Genomic DNA, 11,803 nt, shown 5'->3' with positions numbered 1-11,803 from the left:
TGCACTTAAAGATGCACAGAAATGGTTAAGATGGAGGGCCCCTGGGCAGCTCATTCAGTTGAGCATCTAACTCTTGATTTCCGCTCAGGTCACGATCCCAGGGTTGTGGAATTGAGCCCCTAGCATGGAGCCTGCTTAAGATTCTCTCTTTCTGGGGCGCCTGGGTGGCTCAGTCAGTTAAGCATCTGACTTTGGCTCAGGTCACAATCTCATGGTTCATGAGTTCGAGCCCCACGTCAGGCTCTGTGGTGACAACTCAGAGCCTGGAGCCTGCTTTGGAATCTGTGACTCCCTCTCTCTGCCTCTCCCCCACTCTTGTTCTGTCTCTGTATCTCAAAAAATAAATAAATGTTAAAAAAAAATAAAAAAAAAAAAAAAGATTCTCTCTTTCTACCCCCGCCTCTGCCTCTTCTTCCCCAACCCTGCTCATGCATGTGCGCTCTCTCTCTCTCTCTCTCTCTCTCTCTCTCAAAAAAAAAAAAAAAAAAGGTTAAGATGGTAAATATGTATGTTATGTATATTTTGCCACAAACATAATTAAAAAAAAAAAAAACCTTGGTGTGTGTGTGTGTGTGTGTGTGTGTGTGTGTGTGAATTTATGGCACAGTCTCCTAGAGTATAGTGAGTGACGAATCCATTGATCAACTTAATTGAAATTCCAAGCATAGGAAGTATTTTCTTCTCAAAGGAAAAAGAAGTGTGGCCGACAGAGAATTTTAAAATCTAAGAAGCGGAAGGCACAATAACTGAACAAGTTCCACAATAACCACCCCCACTTCCACTTTATTTTCCGGGTGCTAAACTGATGTCTGGAGAGGTTAAGGGACTTGCCCCAAGTCTCCCAACCAGTTAAACCTCAGCCAGAACTAGAGCCCAAGTGTCCCAACACCGAATCTAGTCCTTTCTCACCAAATCCTCCTTGCTAGATCCTGCCAAGGGATCTCTCCTGAAAACCTGTAAAAGTCTCTGCCCATCTGACTCTCAGCCACACCCAGCCCCGTTGGAGCCAGTGAGGTCACCTTTCCCTAGTCTCAGTTTCGTCTCCCCAGCCACTACCACAGTTCTTGGAATTGTATGCTCTCACAAGCCCCAGTTTTCATAGTTTGAGTACAGTATTTACTCAATAAATATTTATTGACTAATGTATTGAAACAGCTTCTTGGGTTTTTTTTTTTAATATTTTAATGTTTACTTATTTTTGAGAGAGAGAATACAAGCAGAGGAGGGGCAGAGAGGGAGGGAGACCCAGAATCTGAAGCAGGCTCCAGGCTCTGAGCTGTCAGAGCCTGATGTGGGGCTCAAACTCATGAACTGTGAGATTGTGAGCCAGAGTCAGATGCTTAACCCACTGAACCACACAGGCACCCCTCGAAAACAGCTTCTTACAGGCCAATTTCACCGAGAACTCACCAATTTTCGGTTTCATTTTAAGGTTGGGAGCACATCTGCCCATGCTGAATGGTTGTGAAATTTAGGTTAAAAGATGAAAGAAAGTTTATTTAGTCAACAATTATATTTTAGTGTCTACTGGGGTCCAGGCACAAAATTAGTATCCATATAGCAAAGACTTTGTCAATGTTTCTACTTAATGACAAGTCTAATTTGCAGGGTTATAAGATAAGGCATGAAAGTGCCCAGTGTGGTACACAATAGGAAGTCAACAAATGTGAATTTCCCTTTATTATTCTTGTACTGCAGAGTAATAGGGTATGTTTGGACAGCAGTTCTTGTAAATGACCATAATTAATATTTACTTATGTAGTCCAATCAACCAATTCTACGGACCAGTAGAGGCAAACTGGTTAAAGCATTGAACTGCCTCAAGGCCTGAGAATCAGGGTAAATGGATGTAAACAAATGTCTTACACAGAAAAAAAAAAAAAAAAGTTGGGGCGGGGGTAGCCCAAGAAGACACACAATTGGTTGTGCACTGTAATCCATCAGCATTATAGTTAAATTCTAGTTTAGTAATCCACTCATCAGGCCCTTAAGGTGAGTGTTACTGGGGAAAACTGGTCCTAGACAGCTTTAATAATTTAACCAGGGTCACACAGATAATGGGAGGCAGAAGTTGGCTTATGATTCAAGCCTGAATACAAATGTAAGAATCTACAATGTGAGAATCAGAAAGCCACTTGAGAAGGGAACCACCCACTCCTTTGAAAGGAATCGAGGGAGGGGTTCCTCCATCACTCCATAATGATAGATTCCTCTCCGAGCTCTGGCCCAGGTAAAAGCTCTTAGGGATCTGTTTGATTTTTTTCCTTCTATATTATTGAGCTCTAAAACTTTATGGAGTCACAGGCCGCTTTGAAAATCTGATGCAAGCTTTCATTCAGTCAGATATTCATTCAGTAAACATCTCTGAGCGGCCAGGCACTATTCTCCAGGCCGGGAATACAATGGTGGATCCCTGACTTGCTAGAAAGTAAAATCCGCCAATGGAAGTTCTCCCTCGAAAAATGAGCTTTTACCTGAACATTTGCAGTTTCAATCAGCAGAAACTCAGTTCTCTTGGAGCCTATCCTCGGACAGGAGACCCTACAAATTTAATAAGTTTCCTTCTACCCTAGTTTGACTTCAGTTTAGTGTTTAGTTTCATATCAGGACTGCTTGATAAAATTAGCCCTTCTTTCTCTTTTACTTCTTGATTTTATCTTGTGTTATTCACCTATTCAATCAACTCATTCATTCATTCAACAAACATTTGAACACCTGTTAAATGCCAGGTACTTGGTTAGGCACTGAGGAAGCCACATTTCCTACCAATGAAAATCCTTACTAAAAGAGACAGATACACAAAGAATTATGATAAAACGTTAAATACCATAAAAGATAATACCATAATATAAAATAACAATAGCTACCCTTTTCTGAATAACTTCTAAGTGGGTCAAGCATTTAATGGCCTTCAAAAGTTATCTAGTTCAAACTTATCAATAGCAAAAGCAAATCAGCATTATCCCTACTTTACGATGAGAAAGCCAAGGCTTAGCGATGTTAGGAAGCTTGCCCATGGTGTTCAGCTGGTCAACAGCTACATGTAACACATACATACAAGCACACACACACGTATTCATGATACACATATTGGAAAAAAGAATATTTGCAAACTTGGAATGAGATACTTTCTAAAGTAAGGCAAATACCAGAAACTATAAATGGAAAAATGGATCAACTTAGCTATTTTTTTTAGTTTTTTTTTCTTTTTTCTTTTTTCTTTTCTTTTCTTTTCTTTTCTTTCTTTTTTTTTTTTTTTTTTTTTTGAGAGAGAGAGGGCCGGCGGGAGTGGAGGGAGAGCAGCAGGGGGAGAGAGATAGAAAAAATCCTAATCTCCATGCTCAGCACAGAGCCTGATGAGGGGCTCAATCCCATGACCCTGGGATCATGACCTGAACCAAAATCAAGAGTTGGATGCTCAATGGACTGAGCGAGCCACCCAGGCACCCCATGAATCAATTTAACTATTTAAAATTAAAAGCCTCTGCAGTAATCTCTTGGACATAGCAACATATTGGCCTTAGCAACATATTTATGGATATGTCTCCACAGGCAAGGGAAACAAAAACAAAAAAAAACCTATTGGGACTACACCAAAATAAAAAGCTTTTGCACAGCAAAGGAAACCATTAACGAAACAAAAAGGGTACCTAGTGAATGGGAAAAAATATTTGCAAATGATATGTCTGATGAGGGGTTAATATGCAAAATATATAAAGACCTTACACAACTCAACACCAAAAAAATTTCAATTTAAAAATGAGCAGAGGACTTGAATAGACATTTTTCCAAAGAAGACATCAGATGGCCAACAGACACATGAAAAGATGCTCAACATCACTAATCATCAGGGAAATGTAAGTCAAAACCACAAGGAGATATCACTCCACACCTGTCAGAAAGGCTAGTATCTTAAAGACAATAAATAACAAATGTTAGATGTGGAGAAGATCCAAAGGATGTGGAGAAGAGGGAACCCTCGTACATAGCTGGTTGGAATGTAAATAGGTGCAGCCATGTGGAAAATGGTATGAAGGCTCCTCAAAAAATTAAAAACAGAAATACTACACAATCCAGTAATTCTACTACTGGGTATTTACCCAAAGGAAATGAAAATGCTAATTTGAAAAGATACATGTACCCCTATGTTTATTGCAGCATTATTTACAATAGCAGCCATGATACAGAAGCAAGTGTCCATCAATAGCTGAATGGATAAAGAAGATGTGCTATATAAACACAGTGGAATATTAGCCTTAAAAAAGAATGAGATCTTGGGGCGCCTGGGTGGCTCAGTCGGTTAAGCATCCAACTCTTGGTTTTGGCTCATGATTTCATGGTTTCATGAGTTGGAGCCCCACCGTGGGCTCTGCACTGACAGTGCAGAGCCTGCTTGAGATTCTCTCTCTCTCCCTCTCTCTGCCTCTCCCCAACTCACGCTGTCTCTGTCTCTCTCAAAAATGAATTTAAAAAGGGGCGCCTGGGTGGCTCAGTCGGTTAAGCGACCGATTTCGGCTCAGGTCATGATCTTGCACTCTGTGGGTTCAGGCCCCACATCAGGCTCTGTGCTGGCAGCTCAGAGCCGGGAGTCTGCTTCATATTCTGTCTCTGTCTCTGCCTCTCTCTGTCTCTGTCTCTGTCTCTCTCTCTCTCTCTGCCCCTCCCCCGCTCATGTTCTGTCTCTCTCAAAAATAAACATTAAAACAAATTTTAAAAAATGAATTAAAAAAAAAGAATGAAATATTGTCATTTGCGACAACATGGATGGGCCTAAGGGCATTATGCCAAGTGAAATAAATCAGAGAAAGAGAAATATCATATGATTTCACCTAAATGTGAAATTTAAAAAACCCCTCAAAAACCAGAGTCTTAAATACAGAGAAGAAACTGGGAATTGCCACATGGGAAGTGGGTGGGGAGATGGGCAAAATAGATTAAGGGGATTAAGAGGTACAAAAAAAAGTTTAAAGCCTATATATGTTAAAGGACTTCACGCAAGTGAGAAATAGGAGAAACTGTATATATTAATAGTCAAATGATTAGTAGCAGCTAATAGTGCCCCCCCCCAGCAGATGAAATTTACATGAAGGGCACAAATCTTAAGTATAAAATTTCATAAGTTTTGACAAATGTAATGCCCATGTAAACACCCCAATCAAAACATAAAACATTTCCGATCACTCCAGGAACTTCTCTCATTCCCCTTTCCAGTTATTCCCCATCTCCTCTGTCCAAGGAAACCACTATTCTCACGCTATCATCAAATACTTAGTGTTTTTTCCTTAAATGTCCAAATTATCTTACTAGATTGTAAGTTTTTTTGGTTTGGTTTTGTTTTTTTTTAGATTGCAAAATCTTTAAATGAGGACCTGCCTGATTTTTTTGCTTAGTTTTCCTGATTTTTTTTGCTTAGGGCTGTTTTTGTTGTTGTTGTTGTTGTTGTTTGTTTGTTTGTTTTAGTGTAATAAATTACATATAATAAAATTTCCCAGTTTATTTTTTTAATTTTTATTTTTTTTCAATGTTTATTTTTGGGCAACCACAAGGGGGGAAGGACAGAGAGAGGGGCACAGAAGATCTGTGCAGACAGGCTAACAGCAGCGTGTGGGGCTCGAACTCACGAACCATGAGATCGTGACCTGAGCTGAAGTGGATGCTCAACTGACTGAGCTATCCAGGTGCCCATAAAATTAACCATTTTAATCATTTTAAAGTATACAGTTCATTCACCATGTTGTACAACCATCACCACTGTTTATTTCTAAAACTTTTCATCACCCTAAACAAAAATTCTGTAACCATTAAGCAATAGATCCCCACTTCCCCCTTGACCCAGATCCCCAAAACCGCTTTTCTGCTTCCTATTTTTACAAGTTTGTCTATTCTAGATATTTCATATAAGTGGAATCATATGATATTTGTCATTTTGTGTCTGGCTAATTTTAATTAGCATAATGTCTTCAAGGTTCATCCATGTTATAGCATGTGTCAGAATTTCTTTACTTTTTTTTTTTTTTAATAGAGTTCATTCCCAACATGGGGCTTAAACTCATGACCCTGAGATTGAGAGTTGCATGCTCTACCAACTGAGCCAGCCGGGTACCCCAAGAATTTCTTTCCTTTTTAAGGCTGAATAATATTCTATCGTACATACACACCACATTTTGTTTATTCATTCATTTATAGATGGACACTTAGACTGTTTGCACATTTTGGCTATTGTAAATAATTCTGCTACAAACATTGGTGTACAAGTAACCGTTTGAGTCCTTGTTTTCAAATCTTTATATGCCTGGTAATGGAATTGCTTGGTCATAAGGTAATCCTGTGTTTTGTTTTTAAAATTTTTTTTAATGTTTATTTATTTTTGACAGAGACAGAGACAGAATGTGAGTGGGTTAGGGCAGAGAGGTTGGGAGACACAGAAGCGGAAGCAGGCTCCAGGCTCTGAGCTGTCAGCACAGAGCCCCACGCGGGGCTCGAACTCACAGCTGTGAGATCATGACCTGAGGCGAAATCGGACGCTCAACCGACTGAGCCACCCAGGCGCCCTGGTAATCCTGTGTTTAACTCTTTGAGAAACTGCCAGACTGTTTTCTGCCATGGCTACACCATACTACATCTCCACCGGCAATGTGTAAGTGTTCCACTATTGCCACATTCTCAGCGACACTTGTTACTATCTTTTTGATAATAGCCATCCTAGTGTGTTGGAAATAGTGTCTTGTTGTGGTTTTTATTTGCATTTCCCTAACAACCAATGGTGTTGAGCATTTTCCATGTGCGTATTTATCATTTGTACATGTTCTCTGAAATAAATCAAATCCTTTGTCCGTTTTGGAATTAGGTTGTTTGCGGTTTTGTCATTTGAGTTGTAGGGTTCTGTATATGTTCTGGAAATGAATCTCTTAACAGATACGTGATTTGCAAATATTTTCTCCCGGTCTGTGTTTTGTCTTTTCACTCTCTTGATGGTGCCCTTTTTGATCTACAAGTTTTTCATTCTAATTAAGTCCAATTTTTCTACTTTTTTTCTTTTGTTGCCTGTGCTTTGATGTGATGTTTAAGAAATCATTGCCAAGGTCATGAAGATTTATCCCTATATTTTCTTCTAAGAGTTTGGTAGTTTTCGTTTTTACATTTAGGTCTATTATCTACTTTTAATTAATTTGTGTATTTGGCATAAGGGTCCAGCTTCATTTTTCACCATGTGGATATCCAGTATTTATGGCACCATTTCTTTTTTTTTTTTCAATATATGAAGTTTATTGTCAAATTGGTTTCCATACAACACCCAGTGCTCATCCCAAAAGGTGCCTCCTCAATACCCATCACTCACCCTGCCCTCCCTCCCACCCCCCATCAACCCTCAGTTTGTTCTCAGTTTTTAACAGTCTCTTATGCTTTGGCTCTCTCCCACTCTAACCTCTTTTTTTTTTTTTTTTTCCTTCCCCTCCTCCATGGGTTTCTGTTAAGTTTCTCAGGATCCACATAAGAGTGAAAACATATGGTATCTGTCTTTCTCTGTATGGCTTATTTCACTTAGCATCACACTCTCCAGTTCCATCCACGTTGCTACAAAGGGCCATATTTCGTTCTTTCTCATTGCCATGTAGTACTCCATTGTGTATATAAACCACAATTTTTTTATCCATTCATCAGCTGATGGACATTTAGGCTCTTTCCATAATTTGGCTATTGTTGAGAGTGCTGCTATAAACATTGGGGTACAAGTGCCCCTGTGCATCAGTACTCCTGTATCCCTTGGGTCAATTCCTAGCAGTGCTATTGCTGGGTCATAGGGTAAGTCTATTTTTAATTTTTTGAGGAAACTCCACACTGTTTTCCAGAGTGGCTGCATTTATGGCACCATTTCTTTTTTTTTTTTTTTTTCAACGTTTTTTATTTATTTTTGGGACAGAGAGAGACAGAGCATGAACGGGGGAGGGGCAGAGAGAGAGGGAGACACAGAATCAGAAACAGGCTCCAGGCTCCGAGCCATCAGCCCAGAGCCTGACGCGGGGCTCGAACTCACGGAGCGCGAGATTGTGACCTGGCTGACGTCGGACGCTCAACCGACTGCGCCACCCAGGCGCCCCTATGGCACCATTTCTTAAAGAGACTCTTATTTTCCCCATTGAATGATCTTAGCACTCTTGTAAAAAAAAAAAAGTCAGTTAACCAGGGGCACCTGGGTGACTCAGTCAATTAAGCTTCCGACTTTGGCTCAGGTCATGATCTCACAGTTCATGGGTTCAAGCCTAGCATTGGGCTCTGTGCTGATAGCTCAGAGCCTGGAGCTTGCTTTGGATTCTGTGTCTCCCTTTCTTTCTGCCTCTCCCTTGCTTGCTCTCTCTCTCTCTCTCTCTCTCTCTCAGAAAATGAATAGACATTAAAAAAAATTTTTTTTGGGGGGCGCCTGAGTGGCTCAGTCAGTTAAGCGTCTGACTTCAGCTCAGGTCATGATCTCACAGTTTGTGAGTTCGAGCCCCATGTCAGGCTCTGTGCTGACAGTTCAGAGCCCGGAGCCTGCTTCAGATTCTAGGTCTCCTCCTCTTTCTGCCCCTCCCCTGCTCATGCTCTGTGTCTCTCTGTCTCTCAATAATAAATAAACGTTAAAAATTTAAAAAAAAAAATTTTTTTTTAAATCAGTTAACCATACAGAGGCATGGCCACTAGCCAATTTTCAAGACTTGCAAAATACGGATCTAATCATTTTTCACAACCTTTTTTTTTTTTTTTTTTTACTACAAGAAAGTTTTTTGTCATCTACCTTCTCACTGGCTTCATTTAATTTACATACAAATATTTATCTCTATTCATTAACAATATAAAAACAAAGCAACCCTGAATTCCTTTTATGAAAACCACCCTGTCAACAACACCATTGTCTAAATCTTTTTTGATTGTACACTTCTATTAGGAAGAACTTTTGAACCTATACCTTTAATACATATGTACTTGTTTACTTATAAAGTTTTTACAATATTGCTCTACTAATACATTATTTATTGTATAAAACATGCAAAAATAGATAATTCGATGGTGTGAAAAGTCAATTGACTATAGATGTGAACGTTTATTTCTGAGTTCTCAATTTTATTCTATTCATCTATATGTCCATCCTTATGCCAACACCACACTGTCTTGATTACTGTAGCTTTATAAGAAGTTCTAAAATCAGGGAGTATGAGTCTTCTAACTTTGTTCTTTTTCAAGATTGTTTTGGCTATTTGGGGTCTCTTGTAATTCCAAATAAATTTGAGGGTTGACCTTTCCACTTCTGGAAAAAAAAATGCTATTGGGATTTGATAGAGATTGCATTGAATCTAGAGATCTCTTTGATTAGTATTGTCATCTTAACTATGTTAGGTCTTCCAATCCAAGACCTTACAATCCAAGGATGCCTTTCTATTTATTTAGGTCTCCTTTCACCGGTATTTTGTGGTTTTCAGTGTAAAAGTTTTGTGCTTCATTGGTTAAACTTATTCCTAATTGTTTTATTCTTTTTGATACTATTGCAAATGGCATTGTTTTCTTGACTTGCTTTTCAGATTGTTCATTCCAAATGGTCAACTTTTACTGAAAGTTTACTATGTACCAAACATGGTGCTATGGTCTTTTTATGGGATTGTTTCATTTAAATCTCAAATAAAAACTACACAAGAAATAAACTATTTATTATGAGCACTCCACTTTATAGATGAAGAAAGTAAGAGTAATTTATAAAAGTTACACATTTAATAAGTGTTGGGGCAAATATTTGAACTGAAGCAGTCTAAATCTAGATCTGTGTTTTTAACATCTGTAGTATATTGTGTCTAGAATAATATCTTGAATATATCATATAAACTTTGCTGATATCTTTCCAAGATAAATATTTAAAAAGCTATTGCCAAATATCTGTGTATATATGATATACTTTTTTTAAAGTTTATTTTTAGAGGGAGTGAGAGAGAGCAGGGGAGGGGCAGAGAGAGGTAGAGACAGAATCCCAAGAAGGCTCCTCACTGACAGTGGGGATTGAACTCACAAACTGTAAGGTCATGACCTCAGCCGAGATCAAGAGTCAGATGCTTAACCAACTGAGCTACCCAGGTGCCTCAATATAAGTTATAGTTTTATATAAAATTATATATGTACACACATTTTATGTAAAAAAAAAAAAATATATATATATATATATATATATATTATATACACATATAGTAAAAATAGATAGTACAGGGCACAGGACCAGTCATTAACTTTAGGGGGGGCAGGTGACAGTAGTAATTTTGTTTGTCCTAAAAAAGAATTTCTTTAATACTGATGTAATTTGAAAACAGCTTCTGTTTCATCAATGGCTTCAATCACCATCTATACATTGATGATTCAAAAATCCCTATCTTTAGGTCATACAGACGCCAAGTTTAAGGTTCATATTTTCAAATGTCTTCTTAAAATCCCCATTCATTCAACAAACATTTGTTGAGTGTCCCCTTGTACAATGAACTTCTAAGTTCTGGGGATCTAATGGTGTGGACAGATCTCTGGCTTCAAGAGTTCATAACATTGTCTACTCTTGGTGTCATACAGGCACCTCACTTAGTACATTTAAACTGAGCACATGGAACAACATCAGTGAGAAGGGCAGGGTAGAGACCTCTAGCAGCCCGTTCTCCCCAGAACTAGCAACAATTGTCAGAATGAACATATCAGAAGTCTGGACGATAGCAAAGGTTTACAGCAACTATGTGAATGCTTAACCAAAAGAAAGGTCACAGAAACCAGGTAGGAGAACTTTGTGGTGCTTTAACGTTAATGTTACTCCATCCCCATCCTGCATAGTGACAGTCTTGAAGATTGTGTTTCTGGTGTGGGTACCTGGTCCCAAAGGGAAGAGAATGGATCTCATTCCTAAGGAATTATATTTGTGTTTTGACCTGCCTATGGGTCCCCTGAAGGACTGATGAACTTGTTTTGTCTAATTCAGAACACTCTCAGGACAGAGAAGTGGCTATAGTGTAGGAGGACCTTCCCAGAACACAGTAAAAGCTAAATTAACAAGCCAGTGCCAACTGGGGGGAAAGATAATGGGAGAGGCAAACTATAGGTATGCCAAAAGCCAGGGAGAGAAAAAAAAAAACAAAAAACAGGAAGTGAGACTCTTTGGAATATAGGGCTTTGAAAAGCTCCCACCTCCAGGGCTCAGAAAATAACCTGAGAAGACCATAAGTTTCACTTCTGGCTGGTCTTTAGGTTCTGCACAAGCAGTAAGTGAAGCCTGAGGCAGAGTTGTGAGTGGCCTGGCTAAGTGTTGAAGGAGTGCTCTAACACAGAGACAATCTCCAAAGACCTGGAAAGTATTTTTAATTTTATTTTGCTCTCCTCTCTTCTTCCCTTCCTCTCCTTTTCTTCTTCCTTCCCTCTCTCCTCTCTCCACATCATATTTTCAAAATGTTCAGTTTTCAGAAAAAATTACAAAGCATGCAAAAAAAAAAAAAAAAAAAAAAAGCCCACAGTAAAATATGGCCCACTCACAGGAAAAAGAAAGTAATAGAAACTGTCCCTGAGGAAGCACAGACTTTGGATTTATTAAACAAAGACTTTAAATCAACTGTCTATAATGCATTCAATAAGCTAAAGAAAACCATGGACAAAGAACTAAAGGAAACCAGAATGATATCTCAACAATAGAGAGTATCAATAAAGAGATAGAAATTATAAAAAAGAACCAAATAGAAATTTAGTAACTGAAAAGTACAATAATTCTTAAGATTTTTTTAAGTTTATTTATTTCGAGAGAGACGGAGACAGAGAG

At 38.7% G+C, this 11,803-nt stretch overlaps 1 long non-coding RNA gene across 1 annotated transcript; it reads left to right on the top strand.

Moving 5' to 3' along the window:
- The first annotated feature begins 5,445 nt into the window (after positions 1-5,445).
- On the top strand, positions 5,446-6,843 carry LOC132689307 (uncharacterized). The gene is made up of 2 exons (XR_009614959.2): positions 5,446-6,099; positions 6,375-6,843. It is a non-coding gene; the product is annotated as an uncharacterized LOC132689307 (long non-coding RNA).
- The last annotated feature ends 4,960 nt before the right edge of the window (positions 6,844-11,803 follow it).

The sequence above is a fragment of the Panthera onca genome, chromosome E3, assembly GCF_046562875.1.
Source record: "Panthera onca isolate mPanOnc1 chromosome E3, mPanOnc1 haplotype 2, whole genome shotgun sequence".
Classification (NCBI taxonomy): Eukaryota; Metazoa; Chordata; class Mammalia; order Carnivora; family Felidae; genus Panthera; species Panthera onca.
Note: the sequence above shows the minus strand (reverse complement) of the source record. Positions and strands in the feature narration are given on the sequence as shown.